At 46.7% G+C, this 9,684-nt stretch overlaps 1 protein-coding gene across 5 annotated transcripts in view; it reads right to left on the bottom strand.

Annotated features, from left to right (window-relative positions):
- HBEGF (heparin binding EGF like growth factor) overlaps nt 1-9,684 on the bottom strand; it is a 906,786-nt gene that overhangs the window by 210,822 nt on the left and 686,280 nt on the right. The gene's annotated exons all lie outside the window — the stretch shown is intronic.

Here is a 9,684-nt window from a genome sequence, read left to right as displayed (position 1 = left end):
ATTTAATTCATACTGTGTGTAGTCTGGGTCATTTTAAGGTGATAATGTTATCGTACTTCATTTTAATGTGAATAGAGGATCTATTTGGTCTAATAGTTCTATTACCTTTTGGTGAATTTAATAAAGCTGTTGGTTTTATTCATACCGCTGTTGGTTCTCTTGTTAACCTCTTCACGCCATCCGAACGCAAATGTGCGGCCTCCCAGCATCTGGGCCTAGATGCCGAGCGGCCACACATTTGCGTTCTATTAAAAAAGAACATATGTGCTGAGAGCGCGCGTCCTGCACGCTCCCAGCACACATGTCTGGTACTCACAGAAAGGTCCCGATCTCCTCTTTCGATCACGGCGGTCGCATGACCCTAAACCTCGCGCCACCTCCCGGCTTCTGAAACCCTTAAAGGGCTGGGAGGCGCTGGCGTGAAGGGGTTAAACCTCTTTTTTGAAGGGGTATCTTGGATCCCCCTGTGTCCTTTTCGCTGTACTTTGGTTTTTGAGGACCCCACCATGCTTAATTAGCAACCATGACAATGACAATTGCAACCATTTTTTGGCTCCCTAGTTAGGGAGAGGTAATAATATATAATACTTTTGATTTTAATAATTGATTTTTAAAATAAAAGAATGTACCCTGAAGCAGATGCAATGTCAGCCACAATGCCTGCCGCTACCCAAAAAAAAAAAAAGAAAAAGAAAAAAAAAAGGCTCTACACTACAATTTTTTTTTTGTGAATGAGTAACGGTACCATGTACCCCATACTCATTCACATGGGGGGGCTGGGATCTGGTGCCCCCTTGTTAAAGGGAGCTTCCAGATTCTGATAAGCCCCCCCGCCCACAGGCCCCCACAACCACCGGCCAGGGTTGTGGGGAAGAGGCTTTTGTCCCCATCAACATGGGGACAAGGTTTTTTGGGGTTGAGCCAACCTGCCCCAAAGCACACCCCCATATTGAGGGCATGGGGCCTGGTATGGTTTAGGAGGGGGGTGCTCGCTCATCCCCCTCCTTTCCTGACCTGCCAGGCTGCATGCTCAGATAAGGATCTTGTATAGATTTTGGAGGGCCCCACGCCATTTTTTAAAAACATTTTGGTGTGGGGGTTCCCCTAAAAACCCATACCAGATTCAAAGGGCTTGGTATGGATGGACCACACCAGTTTTTAAATTATTTTATTAAATGCCAGCAATTCTTTCTTTTTACACTCAGCTGTCAGTGGGGAAGCCCGCTAACAGCTAAAACATTAACACATGGTTTTTGTGACGATTGCACGTCAGACCCCTGACCTTCTCACCAAACTCGTGACCGAAGGACTAGCCAATCTGAAACTGCGATGTCACGTGCGTAACAATGCCACGCCCAGCTGCACCCTGCACAATGATTTTCCAGCTAATGGACCACAAATCAATGTACCGGCACCCTGAATGCAATTGTTACTGGGTCAGGTTAATTAAGCAATTAACCCTTCACACTGACACCACCTCCTTTTTGTACAGAGAAAGAGGAAACTCGGCAATATCAGCAATAACACTATGATGGTTGAGATAATCATCTGTATAGCACTGTCACCACAGACAGGTTATACAGAGGGTTAAACAAACACAGTAGCACTATTTTAGAGGCAGGAAGTCGTAAGTTGCATTAACGAGCTATAGAAACAGTTCAACACTTTCAGAAAGAAAGATTTATTACTAAAAGGTCAAAAGGGTGCAATAAAAATATTTGCAGAAAAAAGATGTAACCAATATATATATAAATATACAGAGAACAACAGCAGAAAGGAGGTTAAAGGGTTAAAGTACTTGCCAATCAGCCTTGGGTTAAGCAGATCAAGTTTCAGGGCAAAAGGGCACGTCTCCCACGCTGGTTCTGATGTTAAACGGGAGAATTCTTCAGCTTCTTCTCTTAGGCCTGACAGCTTATTTTGTAGTCCCCCAGCAGGGGGTGTCTCTGAAGCCAAGGACCAATGCCTCGTTTGGGGAGGGATTGTCTGGGCGGAGACCCAAACTAGAACCAAAACCTCTCCTAACTCATATTTTGGCTCACAACTTTTCCTAGGCACAAGTACCATTCCACCCGCAGGTAGATTAGTTTGCAGCCGCATCTGAGGAACGGTTACATAGCTTGGAGCTCCCTGCTGTGCCTTGCCGGCCTGTGACACTTCCAACACACACCGACCATATGTCACTGTGACTCTCAGAGAGAGGGAGAATGAGGGGAGATATGTTTGTACAAGATGGTTGATCCTTTGCCAAGATGGAGGTTGAAGCCAAAATGGTTGAACCGCGTCCATCTCTGTGGCATGATTGCTACAGTTTTCACTACTAAAATACCGCATGACTTGATAAAATAACTCCTGCGGTATTTTAGTAGCGTTTTTTAGTGAATTCAAACATTTTTTTTTTAAATACCGTGCAGTATGCTACCGCATACTCGGATTCGATAAGATACTGCTTACTGACTTGTGCCCACTATGTCTTATTACACTGCTTCTCAATTTTTATGCCATGTTTAAACATTTTTTAAGGGCTTAACATAACCCCACCATATGTTCCATCCCTTCTGGTAGTTATGAGCGTTATGCTCCTTGTATACTATTAATTTTTCAAAATTACACTAGAGTATTAACCACTTCTATTCTTAGTGGAATGGTGGACCTCCATTCTTTGGCAATTGTAATACGAGCAGCACATAGAATGTGAATGATTATGGTCCTAGATGTGACTAGAAAGACTTCCGCACCTAAAATTAATGAGACGACCTCTCTCCAAAACCCTTTATATTTGCACATCCCCATAGAATATGCAGCAGGTTCCCCACTTATTGACACTTCCTCCAACACAGGCGAGAAGGGTTTCAGTAGGATTTATGTACTCTTACTGGAGTCACATACCACTTATTAAGAATCTTTTGTGCATTATCCCAGTGGTCTACACAAGCTGAAGATTTGCTTTTAACCTTTATAGCTTGCTTCCACTGTGATAACGAGAAGGATTGATTGAGCTCTTTTTCCCAATATTGCATATTCACTGTTTTTTTATCTACTGGATTAGGATTACAATATGCATAGAAAAAGAAGATTCTCTTGGCCTTTTTTTAAATTTGCTTAGAAGGAAATCCCAAATTCAGGATGGCATTTCTATAGGATGTATGGGGTTCAAGGAGCGATAATTTTTTATGTGATTCACGCTATAGATATTAGTAGCAATTGCTTCTCCCATCTTTTCCTGTACAAAATGTATTCCTTCCTATTTTTTAATTGCCAGAAATTCTTTCTTTTTACACTCAGTTGTCAGTGAGGAAGCCCGCTAACAGCTAAAACATTAACGCACGGTTTTCACTAATAAAATACCGCTTGACTTGATAAAATAACTCATGCGGTATTTTAGCAGCGTTTTTTAATGAATTCAAAGGTTTTTTTTTTTTAAATGCTGTGTGGTATCCTAACGCATACTCGGATGTGGTAAGATACCTCTTAGTGATTGTGCCCACTATGTCTTATTACACTGCTTCTCAATTTTTATTCCATGTTTTACATTTTCTGAGGGTTTAGCATAACCCTGCCATATGTTCCATCGCTCCTGGTAGTTATGAGCGTTATGCTCCTTACGCTATTCATTTTTCAAAATGACACTAGAGTATTAACTCTAGAAATTACCACTTCTATTCTTAGTGGAATGGTGGACCTCCATTCTTTGGCAATTGTAATATGGACAGCAAATATAATGTGAATGATTATGGTCCTAGATGTGACTGGAAAGACTTCCGCACCTATACTAAGTAAGGCCAAAACTGGTGTGGGAGGAGTCTGATTACCTGAAATGTCCGAAATTAATGAGAAGACCTCTCTCCAAAACCCTTTATGTTTGCACATCCCCATAGAATATGTAGCAGGTTCCCCACTTGTTGACACTTCCTCCAACACAGGCGAGAAGGGTTTGAGTAGCATGTATGTACTCTTACTGGAATCATATACCACCTATTAAGAATCCTTTGTGCATTATCCTAGTGGTCTACACAAGCTGAAGATTTGCTTTTAAATTTGCTTTTAACCTTTATAGCTTGCTTCCACTAGGAAGTTTAACTGACAATTGCGCGGTCAGAGAATACGGTACATAAATCAAAAAATGTTTTGGAAAAAAATTTGGAAAAAAAATATATTTTCTAATTTCTGTCATAAAAAATATCCAAAAAACTAAAATTTTGTCATAAATTTAGGCCAAAGTGTATTCTGCTACATGTTTTTGGATAAAAAAAATCCCAATAAGTGTATATTTATTGCTTTGTGTGCAAGTTATAGCATCTACAAACTATGGTATAGATAATGGAATTTACACAGCTTTTACTTTTTGACTGCCCATCACATTTCTTGAGGTGCTAAAACACCAGGACAGTACAAATACCCCCAAATGACCCCTTTTCAGAAAGAACACACCCTAGGCTATCTTCTGAGAGGCATATTGAGTCCATGGAAGATTTAGTTTTTTTCCACAAGTGTTTGGAAAACGACAAAAACATTTTTCTTTTTGTACACAAAGTTGTCATTTAAATTATATATTTCTCACACAAGCCATGAATATATGTGGTATTACACCCCAAAATACATTCTGCTACTTCTACTGAGTATGGGAATACCACATGTGTGAGACTTTTTGGGAGCCTAGCCACATACAGGAGCCTAAAATCCAATGATCACTTTGAAAGCCTGAAGGTGCAAAACTTCCTCATTTCACTTCCTCACTACCTATCACAGTTTCGGAGGCCCTGAAATGCCAGGATAGCACCAAACCCCCCAAAATGACCCCTTTTTGGAAAGTAGACACCACAAGGAATTTAAAAAGGGGCATGGTGAGTATTTTGCAGATCTAATTTTTTCTCACAAGGTTTTGAAATATAAAAAAGAAAAGAAATAATATGTTTTTGTCTTCTTTCTTCATTTTCCATAAACTTGTGGCAACAAACGAGATCTGCAAAATACTCACCATGCTTCTTATCAAATTCCTTGGCGTGTCTACTTTCCAAAAAGGGGTCATTTGTGGGGGTTTGGTGCTATCCTGTCATTTCCGGGCCTCTGAAACTGTGATAGGTAGTGAGGAAGTGTAATGTGGAAATAAAGCCCTTTAAAAGCCTGAAAGTGCTTATTGGATTTTGGGGTCCTGTATGCGGCTAGACTGCCAAAAAGTCTCACATGTGGTACCACTAGAGATGAGCGAATTATTCAAAAATTCGGTTCGGCTGATTCGCCGAATTCGCCGAATAAATTCGCTTCGAGCCGAATATATTCGCTGCGAATTTAACTTATAAAAAGGGTGTTTCTAGGCTTCAGAGAGCCTTTATATTAGTGCAGAACACTGTACCTTTAATTTAAATGCCCTTAGAGTCTGCTGGGGAAGAGAAATAATACTGTCAGTCAGTATGACATGCAGATGAGTGCCGTCGATCTTAGAATCACCGCACACTTCACTCATTTGGGCAGTCACGGGGCCAAAACCAGAGTGTGGAGCCACAGTGTGGCGGTGGAGGCAGCAGCAATGGGAGGCCATACAGCACCCTATGACAAAATGGAACCCACCAGCAGTGTGAGAAGACCTGAAAGTGGCACATGGCAGAGTGTGGCGATGGAGACAGCAGCAATGGGAGGCCGTACAGGGACCCATGACACACTCTGGACCTGGCAGCAGCATGAGGAGGCGGTACAGGGGCCCATGACAGATTACGGGCCTGGCAGCAGCATGAGGAGTCGGTACGGGGGCCCATGGCAGATTACGGGCCTGGCAGCAGCATGAGGAGGCGGTACAGGGGCCCATGGCAGAGTGGCGGAGCGTAAGCAGCTAAAATTGAAGGCCATACAGAGGCCTATGTTAAAAAGTCCCCCCAGCAGCAGCGTGGGGAGACGACTATCAAGAGTCCAATGGCAGAGTGGCGGAGCAGAAGCAGCTTCAATTGAAGGCCATACACAGCCCTAGGTTTAAAAGTCCCTCACAGTTAATTCCAATAACGAACTCTACTCCTCCGTGCAATCTACTTACGAGACCCTGGGAAGGTCTGGGTCCAATTTGTGGTAGAGACTGGTTTTGTTCAGCCATGCTTGAGCGAGTAATAACAGGTCTGTGCTGCCCTTTGGTGTCTGGCTTAATGCGCACAACACTGAACGTCCCAGCGTTTGTCAACGATTTGCCGTTAAGTGATGCAAACCCGCTGAACCACGTTCATGAGCCGGTACAGGGGGCCATGAATCAGTATGGACCTGGCAGCAGCGTGAGCAGATGACAGAGGCACATGGCGCAGGGTGGCTTTGTAGGCAGCATTATTCTGAAGCCATACACAGGCCTAGGTTAAAAAGCGGAAGCCGTCAGCAGCGTGAGCAGACGACAGAGACACATGGCGCAGGGTGGCGGTGGATGCAGCAGTATTCGGAAGCCAAACACAGGCCTCGGTTAAAAAGCGGAAGCCGTCAGCAGCGTGAGCAGACGACAGAGGCACATGGCGCAGGGTGGCGGTGGAGGCAGCAGCAATGGAAGGCCATACAGCACCCTATCACAAAATGGAACCCACCAACAGTGTAAGGAGACCTGAAAGTGGCACATGGCAGAGTCTGGCGATGAAGTCAGCAGCAATGGGAGGCCGTACAGGGACCCATGACACACTCTGGACCTGGCAGCAGCAAGAGGAGGCGGTACAGGGGCCCATGGCAGAGTGGCGAAGTGTAAGCAGCTTAAATTGAAGGCCATACCGAGGCCTATGTTAAAAAGTCCCCCCAGCAGCAGTGTGGGGAGACGACTATCAAGAGTCCAATGGCAGAGTGGCGGAGCAGAAGCAGCTTCAATTGAAGGCCATACACAGGCCTAGGTTAAAAAGTCCCCCCAGCAGCAGTGTGGGGAGACGACTATCAAGAGTCCAATGGCTGAGTGGCGATCGGGGAAGTCAGCGTTGTGATTGCAGATGCAATGCAGAGATTCTATGAGGTGATGCCGTGGGTGCGAAGAAGATCATATACCGTCGTACTTCCATCCCTAAGACGGAACAACCTGCAAACCGGGAGCTTTATTGCCCTGACCCGCTGAGCAGCTTCTGGGATACCCAAGAGGCCCATGGCAGAGTGGCGGAGCGTAAGCAGCTTCAATTAAAGGCCATACAGAGGCCTATGTTAAAAAGTCCCCCCAGCAGCAGCGTGGGGAGACGACTATCAAGAGTCTAATGGCAGAGTGGCAGAGCGGAAGCAGCTTCAATTGAAGGCCATACACAGGCCTAGGTTAAAAAGTCCCCCCAGCAGCAGTGTGGGGAGACGACTATCAAGAGTCCAAAGGCTGAGTGGCGATCGGGGAAGTCAGCGTTGTGATTGCAAATGCAATGCAGAGATTCTATGAGGTGATGCCGTGGGTGCGAAGAAGATCATATACCGTCGTACTTCCATCCATAAGACGGAACAACCTGCGAACCGGGAGCTTTATTGCCCTGACCCGCTGAGCAGCTTCTGAGGTGGTAGAGGCGGACATCTTTGCTGGACCAAGGACGTGCAAACGTGGAGGCAAAAGCGGCGTGACCTGTCCAAGTTGCTGGTGCGGCTGTGCCGGCACCACGTTCACCCAGTGGGCCGTAAATGACATGTACTGTCCCTGACCGTAGTTACAGCTCCACACGTCGGCGCTGCCGTGCACTTTGGCAGAGACCGACATGCTCAAAGACTGGCCCACCATCTCTTCTACATGTGAATGCAGGGCTGGCACTGCCTTTTTGGCGAAGAAATGCCGGCTTGGCACTCTCCACCGCGGCTCAGCACAAGCCATCATTTCTCGGAAAGGTGCTGAGTCCACCACTTGGAAAGGGAGGGACTGCAGCACCAGCAACTTGGACAGGAGGACATTCAGCTTCTGCACCGTCGGGTGCGTGCTCGCAAACTGTTGTCTCTTGGAAACGGATTCCAAGAAAGACTGCTGACGGAATCCGTGAAGAGGAGTAGCAGGAGAAGGAGCATCTGAACGAGCGGAAGATGCCAACGAGCGACAACTCCCCTCAGCAGAGGTGTTGGAGCCTTGACTGGCTGATAGGGGGCGATTGACGTCGGGTGACAAAGCAAGTAACGGAGCGGGTGATGGAGCGGGGGCTGGGGCAGGCAGAACCGCCGTATCTTTATCACGGTTTTCCCAGGCCACCGAATGGCGACGCTGCATATGCTGACGCAACGCTGTAGTCCCAACATTGGCCCCCTGGCCACGCTTGACTTTCTGGCCACATAGTCGACATACGGCTACGTTTACTTCCTCGGGCGGCTTGATGAAAAATTGCCACACCGCCGAGTAGGAAACTTTGCCCCCGCTACTCCTCACTGGCTGACTGCTACTTCCTCCGTGCACACCGGCACCACTACTGGCCGTGGTGGTAGGCTGCAGTGGAGCTGGTGCTCTACTCCGTGGCCGTTTGGCTCCACTGACACTGCTGCGACCCTGCTGCCTCCTGGGCAACCCACCGACTGTTTTGCTCGCTGTCAAGCTGGCACCCTCTTCTCCTGATGATGCGGAAGCAATAGCCTGATGACGACGAGGCTGCCAAGTGCGATCAGCCTCATCATCATCAATTAGGGTCTCCGCGTCACTACTAGCCCCCTCGGCTGCGTGTTGGTCAGGAGACAGACCTGTCTCTAGACCGGCTACCGAGCCACTCTCCTCGCCAGTACTTCTTCGCCTGGCTGCTGAAGAGGCGGATGTCTCCCCCCGTTCCTGACCGCCCTCTGTTAGCTCTTCCGCACTGTACAGTGGGGCTGAGCCCACAGCATGCGATACTTCGCTTGGTGAGGGAACACCAAAGGACAGGGGCAGGTCGAGGACACGTGATTTCAGTGGGCTTGCTCCCGGGCCATGCCAACTAACGGTTGTGTCTGACGTACCCACCGACCATTGGCTGTAGGTGTCAGAGGTGACCTGGGAAGAGGAAGACGACCGAGTCAACCAATTGATGACGGCAGGGTTGTCGGTGGAGACACGACCGCTGGATGACACCGGGAGCACTGGCCTCTGGCTGCGACTAGTGCTGCCTCGACCCCTTCCTCTGCTGCCACGTCTGCTCGCTCCTGAAACATTGCCTCCTCTGCCACTCCTCTGCGTGTTGTCTGACATACTCTTTAATTCAATAAGCACCCCAAAAATAAAACCGGATTTAACTCTTTGAACGTACAATAGTGGTTGTGAAGCAGAAAGTCAGTTTATTGTACACAATCGGTCAATTGCAGCTTGCCGTTGGCTGGAAACTGTACGTTTATGTCACTGGAATGCACTAATCACCCAAAAAATATTACCGCCACCCGGCGTGTAAATGGATCTAACTCTTTGAACGTACAATAGTGGTTGTGAAGCAGAAAGTCAGTTTATTTAGCACAATCGGTCAATTGCAGCTTGCCGTTGGCTGGAAACTGTACGTTTATGTCACTGGAATGCACTAATCACCCAAAAAATATTACCGCCAGCCGGCGTGTAAATGGATTTAACTCTTTGAACGTACAATAGTGGTTGTGAAGCAGAAAGTCAGTTTATTTAGCACAATCGGTCAATTGCAGCTTGCCGTTGGCTGGAAACTGTACGTTTATGTCACTGGAATGCACTAATCACCCAAAAAATATTACCGCCACCCGGCGTGTAAATGGATCTAACTCTTTGAACGTACAATAGTGGTTGTGAAGCAGAAAGTCAGTTTA

The sequence above is a fragment of the Staurois parvus genome, unplaced genomic scaffold (assembly GCF_062004578.1).
Source record: "Staurois parvus isolate SC_StPar_1 unplaced genomic scaffold, SC_StPar_1.0 ptg000403l, whole genome shotgun sequence".
Lineage (NCBI taxonomy): Eukaryota > Metazoa > Chordata > Amphibia > Anura > Ranidae > Staurois > Staurois parvus.
The sequence above is the reverse complement of the archived record's forward strand: the minus strand, read 5'-3'. Positions and strand labels throughout refer to the sequence as shown.